Here is a 10,193-nt window from a genome sequence, read left to right on the forward strand (position 1 = left end):
AAAAAAAAAAAAAAAAAATCTGTCTGGGGATTGGTCCTGCTTTGAGCAGGGGGTTGGACTAGATACTGCCTGAGGTCCCTTCCAATCCTGATATTCTATGAAAATCAGGACATCTAGTCAACAGTCAGAAGTGCCAGTCCCAGCTTTGCCCTAGGCAGCAGAGCGGGAATTCCCAGCTGCAGGAGAGAATCGGGCCTTTGTTCCACCTGCTGCCCGGTACAGTTCCCCTGGAGGAGGAGCTTGAGTTAACCCTTTCCATGCACAGGGCTGGGCACGTGCTAGACTGTCTGGGGACCCAGCACCATGGCCCAGGGGATGCAGCAAGTCCCTAGTCTCTCTCCTGGAAGGGGAGCAGGCAGGTGACTCAGTGACTTGTCTACGGTAAGAAATGAGGTCGGTTTAACTCCATCACTGAGGGGTGGGGAAATCCCCAAGCAGTGTAATTCGGCCAGCCTGAGTCTCCTGGGTGGATGGAAGAACTTGGCCAGTGGTGGATTAACTGCGCCCACAGGAGAGCCCCTCCTTCCCCACAGCACAGGCAGCGCCACACTGACGCGCTGCAGCATCTTAAGGGTGGGCCAGGCCTCGCTGCCCGTGCTGGCAGACGGCTGCTCCCATCCCCGAGCACCGACGGGGGCTGGGCGACGAGTGGGCCCTGTAAGCAGCCCTAGCTGCTGCGCACAGAGCCTGGCCACCCCTGGACCCTCCTCAAGGAGAGGCAGGCAGTGCCCTGGCGTGCGGGGAGCAGACAGTCAGACTCTCGGTGCCCACGGCCCAGCTGGGAGCTAGAGGAGCCGGTGGGGGCCCCACAGGCACTTCCTGGGGCACATACTTTCCCTAAGAGGGATGGGAAGGAGGAGGGCAGAGGGCTCCCCCCAGCTGTAACGCTTCTGCCGATGACCCTGCACCCCACAGGGCCGGCCGACACTCAGAGGGAACGAGGACGCGCTGCAGCCGGGCACAGGGTGGGCACGAACTCCTCATCTGCGGGCCCACCAGCGGCGCTGGAGAGACGATGCAGGGCAGGAACCCGGGCTAGGGGCATTGCCAGAGTCTCCCTGTGGGACCAGAGCCTGCCATGTGGGGGTGGATTTCTCAGCATGACTCGCAGGCAAGACTCAGCTCTGAGCCGCCCCCAGCCACAACCAGTCCAGGCCTGGCTTCCCCGAGAGCTGTGCTGGGTGGGGCAGGCGAGCCCCATGCCCCAGGGGGCAGTGCCCTGTGCTGCCATGCAGGGAGCTGGGGGGGGCGGGTGCAGAGCCAGGCCTGGGCCCCCCACTGGGGCCCAGGTTTCAGTCATAGATCTCGCCCCCGGTGCTGGGCACGCTGAGTGCCCCGTGTAACACCAACAGGCCGGGAACCCCAGCAGCCAGAGGCCATCCCCAGCTGCCCCCAAGAACCCTGGCCCCCCACCCACCCCCAGAGTCACTGACCAGGCCCAGCAGGGAGGAGGCGGGTTTGAAATCCCACAAGTCCCAGGGAGAGACGGGAGGCCTGGCCTGGCTCCAGCAGAGAGAAGGGGCTCGCCCAGGGTCACACAGCCAGGAGGAAAACCCAGGAGTCCTGACTCCCAGTCCCACCCTCTCCCTCCTAGCACCCCTCAAACAGCCGCTCAGCTTCACCCCTCACTGTCTGAGAAGGGGCAATGGCAGCACCCTGCCCTACAGGCGGCAGAGCCCCGTGCCTGGGGGCAGGCGGGCAGCCACCTCCTTCCACTCCCCCCGGCTGCGGACAGGGGGCACTGCCACCACAGCAGCCCCCCAGCGGGGACCCCAGGCCAGTGACACCCCTCGCCGGGGGGCAGTCCTCTGCCAATCCCCTGCTGGCTTGTTGCCTAGTTAGAACAAGTTAAACGGCCTTGAAGTCAGCGAGAAACCCAGTTTTCCAGTCCCGTGGCCGGCAGCCGCCTGAACATGATCTCAGCAGGGTCTGGCTGGGCCAGCGGGTGGGTGGAAGGCCTGGAAGTCCCCAGGTGCTGCAGGGTGGGGGCTCCGGAGGGGGCGCTCTGCTCTCCCCTCAGTGCTGACCCCAATGCTCCAGCAAGGCACTGAGGGATGGGGGGCCAGCAGGGGGGCCATCTCCTCACAGTCTCTCCACACGCTGTGACCCCAGGCGCCAGGCTACTCGCTCAGCCCTGGAGAGGGTGGGCTAGGGGCTCCTGGGCCAGGGCTGCCTCGGATGGAAAGAGGAGGGTCAAGTGGGGGGATTCGATCCCCCCACTTTAAGCGGTGCTCTACAGACCTGGCTGACCCCTGCAACCCAGCACAGGGAAGAACTGTGCTGCAAGGATGGGGAGCTCCATAGGGGGGCGCTCTCCCTTGGCAGTACTGCCCCCAATGCTCGCATTAGGGGGCTGTGGGGCAGGGATGGGGGCTCCATAGGGGTGCTCTGCCCTGGCAGTACTGACCCCAATGCTCCCCTTAGGGAGCTGTGGGGCAGGGGGCTCCATAGCGGGCACTCTCCCCTGGCAGTACTGACCCCAATGCTCCCCTTAGGGGGCTGTGGGGCAGGGGGTTCCACAGGGGGCACTCTCCCCTGGCAGTACTGACCCCAATGCTCCCGTTAGGGGGCTGTGGGGCCGTAACAACGTCTGTTCGGGGAGCCCCAAAAGCCCACAGAGGGTCACTCAAAGTTCCCGGGCCCAACACTGCCCAGCCCAGGGAGCCGCCCAGGCCGGGGCAGCACCTGGGGCAGGGGGCGGGCCCTGGACGCAGGTGAGAGCAGAGACCCGGAGGAGGAGGAGCCGGAGACGGGCGAGGCGCAGGGGGAAGCGGGGGGCCCCGGCCGCCGCGGGGTGTTGGCGGCAGCGGGGGTTCGGGGCTGGCCGGATGCGGGGGCGCTGCAGGGGGCGGGGGGTTCCTACCTGGGGGGTGTCCCCGAGGAGGCTGAGTCTGAAGTGGCCCCTCCGGATCTCCATCTCCAGGGCTGAGCCCCGCGCCACCGTCACTCGGCTCCGGTGGTTCCGGCAGAACATCCTGGCGCAGCCGGGACCGGCCCGATCCAAGCGTCTACGGGGGATCGGAGCCGCAGTGGTCCGGGCTGCAACCCACCGCGGCGGGGCGGGGAGCCTGCGGTCCCGGTTCCGATCACCCCGGCCCGGTCCCCACGGGTTCGGTTCCGAGCTCGCTGCCCCCGTACCCCGGTCCAGACCTGCGCGCTCAGTCCCAGTCCCGCTCCCGATTCCCAAGGGGAGTCTCCAAACTTCGAGTCAAACTCCGCCCCCGGGCGGCACCTGGCGGGGGCGGGCAGCGCTGCAGCCCCGAACCGAACCGAACCGGGCCCTGGCGGGGGCGGGCAGCACTACAGCCCCGAACCGAACCGGGCCCGGGCGGCACCTGGCGGGGGCGGGCAGCGCTGCAGCCCCACACGTGGGCAGTAAGGAGCACGCGACCTTTATTCAGAACCAGCCAGGGCCTCCCTGGGCGGGCCCAGAGAGAATCATGAAGCCAGCTGGTGTGGGCTGGCCCGGGGGTGCTGGTTCCCTAGGGTGGGGATCTGGGTCAGGATCCCCTAGGGCGGGGGCCTGCGGAGCTAGGCAGCAGCAGGCACGGAGGAGCCCTTGCAGAGAGTTGGCAGGAGCCCCGTGGCACTGCCAGGCCTGCAGAGGGAACAATGGGACAGTGTGAGACAGCACATGGGAGCGTGTCGGGGTGGTGGTGAGTGTGTCATCGTGAGGGGATGTACATGGGCATGTCCCTAGGTGTGTGCCCATGTGAGTGCATGGGGGGTGAGTGTGTCATTGTGAGGGGGACGTACATGTGTGTGCCAGGGGTACCTGGGCGGGTACCTGGGTGTGTGCCCATGTGAGTGCGGGGTGGCACGCCAGGATGTGGGCCCGTGTGTACATGCGAGCCTATGCACGTAGATGGATGCCTGCACACGCCCATGCATGTGTGTACACCAGCGCGTGTCTGTTGGTGACTGTCTCCTTGCACACTCGTGTATGGAATTGGCTCAGACACTGTGACCCCAAAGGTGCTGGCTGATTCCTGGGTTGGCTCTGCCCAAGGCTGCACAATGCTGTGCCCCTGTCCCCCCTCCTGAAATGGCTGGAGCTGCTCAGTAGGGGCCCCCATCACACTCCTCCTCGCTGCGGTGCCAGACACACTCCGTGTGTGTGTGCAGCCGCATGCTTGGACATATCCATGTGTAACACCCTTGCGCGCACACGCACACACACACAAAGAGCTTTGCACACACCCCGTGTTTGCACACGTGACAGGCACACACCACAATTCCTATTTCCACCCACACCCTTCACATATTTGCTGACTCTTATCATGTCCCCTCTGTGCCAAGCCAGACGGATTTAGCTTCTTTAATCTGTCCTCGGGCAGTGACCCAACCTCAGCAGCGCAGTGGTGCTTCTCCAAGCTCCCTGCACTTCCTCCCTCTCTGGGGGCTGAGGGGCCTGGAGCAGCGCACCAGCCTGGGCAGGCTCTCCCCGACCTGCACGGAGAGGAGCAGCTGGGCCCCCCGCCCGGCCATCCTTTGCTCCATCCATTTCTGGCCTTTACCCTAGTTCGACTGCGAGCTCTCTGGGGCAGGGACTGTGCCTCTGGGTCTGTGCAGCCCCCTGCACAACACGGCCTGACCCTGGCCCGAGCACCCACTGCAACAGAAACAGTCATGGCAGTGGGGCAGGGTTGGGGAGGATTGAGCCCTCCGGAAGCCTGGGAGGCCCCTGCGGGGGGCAGCTTCCTGAGTGATGGTTGGTTGCAGCAGCTCACAGAGATTACCCATTAACATGTGGAACTCACTGCCACAGGCTCTCTCTGAAACAAAGAGCTTAATGGGGTTCCAAGAAGATTGGATGCTCCAGGGCAGCAATTGTCAGGATCAGCCATGCCAGGGCTCCCAGGCATGAGCTTAGCTCTGCCAGGGACAGGAAGGAACATGGTGAATTAGGGCATCTTTAGAAATTCCGGCCTCAGGGACTATTCCCTTCCTTTGCCTCCTGCCCAGGGCTCCGGGATGGGGCCACACAGCAGCTCCACAAAGCTGTGAAACCCACATGGGGAAAAAATTCTCCCTGAACAGGCCCCATGTGATACCAGCCTGGAGGGGAAAATCCAGCATCCTGGGGTGGGAGGAGCAGAAAACACACACACTGCTCTGCTCCCACCCCCTGCATTTCACAACCCCCTGCATACAAGCAGGGGCAGGGCAGGGCAGGCCGAGGCTGCACCATTACACAGACAGCCGCTCGCTTCGGAGCTGTATCAGCAGCCAGGCTGCCTTGGGCTGTAAGCATCTCAGATCTCCCCAGCTAGGCTGGGTCAGTGCCTGGATGGGCGACTTCCAGGGGAAATCCAAGGGGACTCAGGCAAGGTGGGGTGGGGGGTCCAGTAGGGGGCTCTCCCCTCCCAAGCACAGTGCTGGGGGGTGGGCTGTGCTACAGGGAGTGAGGTGAGAGAGGGGCGCTCTGTCCTCCGAGTCCCCCCATTCAACTCGCCTTTGCCCTGGTGCTCATACAAAATGTGACAGGCCTCAGCTGAGAGCAGTGCCCGGCCGCCTTGCCTTGTGCTGCCCCGTCCGTCTGTCTGTCTGTCTGTGTCGTCTCTTGACTCATGGGCTGCTTTGATTGAAAAATGCTCCCGCTCGCCCTGTGATCTCCGTTTGCTCATGAGTCGCTGTGACTCAGCCTGACACAGCCGCTCGGAGCGATTCGGGGACCGTCGGGCCTCCTGTGTGGCATGTCCCCCAGCTGCCCTCGCAGGGAGCCCAGGAACTTGGGCCGCACTGAAGCACCTTCCGGAAGGGCCCGGTGAGGGCCTGGCTAAGGACGGACAAGGTGTGAAGCTGTATGACGAAAACCTGCCGGGTCAGGAGTCAGGAGTAAGGTCGGTGTGTGGCTCCACCACCACTAGCAGGGCCCGACGCGTGGACGCCCCAGACAGACACAAAGGGAAACAAGGTGAATACGGCACTTAGACCTCACAAGGGTTATTCCCAAAAGCAGCGGCATCCTTAGAAAAACTAGTTCAGCTGATTCCTCTGGAGGGAGGGGGGAAGGGAGGAGCAGCGGAAACTTACCAGGTGAGAACAAAAGAGACCAGGTGACCAAGGGGAGTCAGGAACACACCGGGGGGGCCTTTTCTTCAGTCCAGGAGGGAGAGATCACCCAGCAGTAGCAGCTTCCTAGGGCAGCAGAGGCATGCACCTTTTCTTGAGCCCAGCTGGCCCCAGTGATTCCGGACAACCCAAGGGTCTCATGCCCTAGCCCAGAGAATGCCCTGGAGTGGTGAGGAAACTGAGGCAGGGACATGCATTGAGTGTTTATTGCTTTGTAGGATCTGTGCTCTCCTGTGCTTTACACGATTACGTATAAAAGAGAATAAATGTGTTAGCCGGTGCAAAGTGTGAGTGTGTGTTGCCTGCTTCACAACTACTGCTTGCCCCTGAGAGTGATACTGACCAGAAGTGTGTGTTTAAGTACTGGGGAGTCTGAAGGGTCGGACTCGGGGCTGCACCGGAAGTGCTCCACAGCAGGTTTCGATACTCAGAGGGTCTGCACCCGGTCAGAGAACGTGCCGAGGGACCCTGAGACTGGGGCAGTGGCGGGACGCCATTAACACCCCCAGGGGGTCCAGAGCACAGAGATCTGGAGTCCTCTCACAGCAGTCCTAGTGGGTGGCCAGGCTGGGGGTGCAGTAGGATCTGCGACAGGTATTCGGTCTGGCTTTGAAGCCATCCAAAGATGGAGAATCCCCAACCACCCTTGGGTATTTGTTGGAGTGGTTAATCACCTACACCGGTAACGAATTGTGCCTAATTTGGGAGATCTTCACCATCAGAGTGAAGGGCTGGGAATTCCTGGCAGGTGGGGGGGCAGAGGCTGGCCTGGAGGCTAATGGGTCCGATCTCAGTGCCTTGATGGAAAATCCCCTGAGCAGCAGCACCTGTAAATGAACACAATTGTACGTGTGGGCATTTCTGCAATACTGGGAACACGCCTAGTGCTATCCAGCTGGTGGGGCTGTGCCCAGCAAGCACCAGGTTCCCTGTCCCAAAGCCCCTGCGTGGTGTCCCGCCGTTTGGAGCGGCTCACGACTGTGAGTACCGACTTCAGGGCAGACCGTGAGAAACAGGGCAGTCACCCAGTGGCAGATTCGCCAATGGGGCCTGTGCCCAGGGGCCCCAGACAATTGGGGAGCCCTGGAAAAATGGGCACCCCTGTGCCCTGACCCACTCCGCCCACCTGGCGCTCCTGCCAGGGAGCAGTGTCGGGGCAAGGGGGAAAGTCCCCAGGCTCCAACCCCATTTCCCTGGCAGGAGCTGGGGGAGCAGGGCGGGGCTGCAGGAGGAAGGGGTTGGGGAGGGGCCCCCACTTGCTGTGGCCCAGGGCCCCACAAAAGCTTAATCCGCCTCTGCAGATACCCCAGGCTGGTGTGTGTCACCAAGCTTGTGAAATGTGAATTCCTGGAGCATTATAACAATCTTACCCTGGAGTCACAGACAGTCCTCCTGTTCTTTTTGCAGACAGTCCCCTCAGACTCTCCAGTCTGTCCTGCCACCCAGACAAATGGACTCAGTGATAAACGGTCACTTACACCAAAACTCACACCACATTCCAGTCTCGAGACCAGTCACGTACCCCAGATCAGCCAGTACCTGGCCTAGATCTTACACTGAAGACAATGCCAGTAGCCAATCCTGTAATAAACCATCTCAAGGTTTATTAACTAGGAAAAAGGAATGAGCGCGTTATTTATAGGGTAAAGCCAGCAACCATCTGCACACAAATGAGTTACCATCTAAATCCGAAGAGTGACCAAGTGGTAGTGATTTGTCAGTTCGAAGTATCTTTCAGGGCAGACCCAGGGGTAAACCCTGGGGGTCTCAGTTGAGAGTCTCTGACCCAGCCAGGAGAGATGGGAAATTGTCCTGTGACTTTGTTTTATTTCCTTCATTCAGCTTCCAAGTCCAGAGGAGGGTGGAGCTTCCTTGCAGGTAGCATTTCCCAGGTGAGATAGGGCCATTAACCAATCCTTTGTATTGGGATATTCCTTGATGCCCCATCTGATTTTGATAGGCCTTCTGGATGGGTGGTGGGGAGGGGAACCGATTCCCACGCCTGAGTTCACAAATTCAGAGCAAACATTTTCAAAGTTATCTAGTAAAACTTACATGTTTTCTTATAGCCTGGAACCCAGATATCAAAGTGAGATGAACGCAGGCAGCAACATGCAAGCATTTCCTAGTCTAAACACAAAATACATCCTTAGAAGACTAACACCTGGTTGGAGCAAGATTAACATACGGGTGACCTGGTCTGGGCTCCGGCTATGATACTGCCAGTTCTTAGCTAACGCCTGCAGCCTGGGCAAGACTTGGCATCTGGCCTGGCAGCGTCACACATGGGACACACCGAGGGAGCGCTGGGGACTTTGCCTGTGTTGAATGGGAGGCGAGGGAGGGAGCTAGGAGGGTGCGTGGGGAGACTTTGGACCCTCTGGGATGGATGTAATCAGGCAATACAAGGCCTGGGGAAAGGACCAATGATCAGCAGCAAGTCTGCAGCAAAGGGGCAGGAGACTGACCCTTGCACATGAGGGCTTGTCCCCAGTGCAGACGCATTGCCCCAGGAAGGCCAAAGTGTCAACACCCACAGAAATGCCGGGTCCCTTTGCCCAGCTCCGTTCCGACAACACTGCACCAAGCAGATGTGGGGACAGCGTGTGGCCAAGGGAGCCCCTGGGTTCACGGGCAGGGTGAATGAATGCCCCTCATTCCCATTACCGGCAGCTTAGCAAATCCATCCTCACGCACACGCAGGCAGGGCTAGTCCCTGCATTTACAGGTAGGAACTGAGCCCCAGGGAGACCAAGGGACATACCAAAGTCACAGGGAGTTGGGGGCAGAGCAGGAACTTGACCCCAGGCCCCACAGGCTAATGCCCAAATCCCTGGACCATCCTTCCCCTCATGTCACTAGCTGCTAAAGGCAGTGAAATCAGACGCTTCTGTGCGTGGACCCCAGTTGCATTGCCCCCGCTCCTTCCAATGCTGGAGAAGCTGCTGGCCCTCGCCCGGGGTCTCCCCCAGTGAAAGTGTTCACTGCACTGGCTGCCCTCCATGCCCCTCCTCCCCCACTACAATCCTCTTTGCTCACCCTATTCCTAGGGCCTCTGCCTGCGGGGTGGGAGACTTGTGCTTTCTGCTGCCCTTCTCTCTATGTAAGCACTTCCCCAGGCCCTATCAGCATGGTACGCACCTCACCATGGAGCCAGGCCAGGGCTACCCTCCTTCCGCAGGCGGGGACTTGGGCACCGTGAGTCTAAGGGACTTGGCCGAGGTCACACAGGGAGTCTTGGACAGAGCCAGGAATTGAACTCCTAAGTCCCAGGGTGGGGATCCCACCTGATCCCTTGTCCCAGTCCAGTGCCCTTTTAGCATTACCTGTTATTTGCACTGCCGTGGCGTGTGGGCCCCATCACGGAGCAGGACTCCCTCGCGCCAGGCCCTGTACAAACGTAGAACAAATAAAGATGGTGTCTGCCCCGAACAGCTGATAATCTAGACTCTCCTTCTCCCTTTCACCAGCTCGGTGGCTCCCCACGTGCAGGAGGCAGCCCCCCAGCCCCCTTGCACCAAACCCACATGCCCTGGAGTAGCGCCAGCAGCAGGCTGTGTTGGAAGCAGGCTCTGCCCGTCCCAGCGGGAATGGGTCAAGCCAGGGATGGGGGAGGCTCCTGCTGGCTGGGACAGGGTGGAAGGGGGAATTCTGTACCGGCTGCCAGCGGCTCAGAGCCTGGCTGGGGTTGGGGGCTGTAGGACCTTTACTCTAGCCCGGTCACAAAGTGCCCAGAGGCGTGTTTCTAGAGGGAGCCATTTAGGAGCGGACTGCGCCCCGAACAAAGATGGCCGCTGGGCACGGGGGAATGTTCAGCGACTGAGCGCCGTGCGGGGCGGAAGCGGAGAACGGGTCCGTCCGGAATAGCCCTCCCCGGGCTGCCGGCCCGTAGCTGAGCCTGGGCCCGATGAGCAAGGCGTGGCGGAGAGGGGGCGCCCCCGGCGGCAGGATGGAGGGGGCCGAGGCGGGTGAGGAGCGAGCGCGGTCCCCAGCCCCCCTCCCCCCCGGCCGCTGCCGACACCTGGGGCCCGGGGTCCCCCCCCTCCCAGGGACGTCTCGGGCCGCTGGGACCGGCCGGGGGGGTCCGGGGAGGGGCGGGAGCTGCCGGTGGGGGGGGG

Source organism: Trachemys scripta, chromosome 5 (genome assembly GCF_013100865.1).
Source record: "Trachemys scripta elegans isolate TJP31775 chromosome 5, CAS_Tse_1.0, whole genome shotgun sequence".
Taxonomy (NCBI): Eukaryota; Metazoa; Chordata; order Testudines; family Emydidae; genus Trachemys; species Trachemys scripta.